We start from the raw sequence: 1,808 nt of genomic DNA on the forward strand, positions 1-1,808 counted from the left end.
AATGCAGACAACTCTAACTTTTCTCCCTAGAGTGCTCTTTGGTTTTTGAGTTAATGTCTCACTCTCAGGTAAAAATGAGACTGTAACCAGCAGGCTGATGTTGATTGTAAATTGGCAATGAATTCCTGGATATGACACCAAAAGCCCACCAAACAGAATCAAAATCAGGGGCGACATCCAAATTTAAAATGTCTGTGCATCACGGGACACTGTCAACAAAATGAAAAGACAATTTACAGAATGAAATAAAATATTTTAAAATCATACACAGGGTGGACATTACATTCCTGTGCAATTTAAGATGGTTTGATGTAGTAAATTCCACACAAAATTTACATCCACCGTGTATAAACAACATCAACAACAAAAACACAAATAACCTTATTATGAAATGGAAAAATCACCTGAAATGACATTTTTCCAAAGATGATGTACAAATGACGAATAAGTATACGGAAAGATGAAGAGATGCTCAACATCACATGTCAAACCAAAGCCACAGTGATGATCATCTCACACTTATTAGGATGGCTCCTATAAGAACAAACAAACAAACAGGAAATACCAAGTGTTGACATAGTTGTAGAGAAATTAGAATCCTATGGACTGTTGGTGGGAATGAAAAAATGGTGCATCTGCTGTGGGAAACTGTACAGTGGTCCCTCACAGAATTCTCATATGATCCAGCAACACCATTTCTGACTCCATCCAAAAATACTGAAAGTAGGATCTCAAAGATATATTTACCTAAGGACATTAAACAGCACATGGAAACAACCTAAATGTTCATCCTCAGATGAATGGATAAAAAATATATAGTATATACATACAATGCAATAAGACTTAGTCTTAAAAAGGAAGGAAACCCTGTCTCATGCTATAGCCTGGATGAATCTTCAACATTATGCTATGTGAAATAGGCCAGTGACGAACAGGTATCTAAAGTAGTCAGATTTATAGAATGTAAGGGGTATGAAGTTTTGCAAGACAAAAATATTCTGGAGAACTTAACAGTATTAACACTACTGAATGGTACATTTAAAGGGTTAAGATGATAAGTTTTATGTGTTTTTCTTTTTCTCCTAAAAAATTTTCAAAAAGAACCCAAGCTGGAGATGTAGGAACTCATTGAAGCACAGGCTGCCAACATGGGGTACAGTCTGGGTGTGTGAAAAAGGAAAAATACTTTCTGCATTTTCACTGACCTTGTGCTCAAAAGTAGCATGTCCACAAATCTCAGCCATAGGCATAGTGGCACCAATGGCAGTCCTTTGGCCATGCCTCTAGTGTAAATCAGATGCTTTCATAGGACATCATGGTGGTCACAGACTCTCCACATACCATTTATTTTCATCCTAATTCAGAATCACTGACTCTAATTCTATATTGCCATTTTATTAGGCTCAAGTTTTGGCTTAAGACTACTCAACATAACATCTAAAGTAGTAACACTCAGCTGGTCCACAAAATGAGGAATCTCTAATTGATATTAACTGTTCTCTTTATCTGATCCTGAGATCCAGTTGATCCCCAGCTCTGCAAATTCTGTCTCCAAACCTCTTTCAAATTCATCTAGTCCTGCTGACTTTTCATTCTGATGTCTTTATTTCAAATCTGCATGTCTCTGCTTGATCATGGCCCTGATTAAATTTCCCTTGATTCAAACCCAAGTCCAACCCAGGATGTCTTCTGATGATGAAAAATGGCCTCCCATCCAGGGTCCCTCCCTCTTCCTTCCAGAATATCTGGCCCCTCTTTCATTCATGGTGGCCAGACTCATCTCACATGGTCCATCCTGGAGAAGACAC

This window comes from Nycticebus coucang, chromosome 20, assembly GCF_027406575.1.
Source record: "Nycticebus coucang isolate mNycCou1 chromosome 20, mNycCou1.pri, whole genome shotgun sequence".
Lineage (NCBI taxonomy): Eukaryota > Metazoa > Chordata > Mammalia > Primates > Lorisidae > Nycticebus > Nycticebus coucang.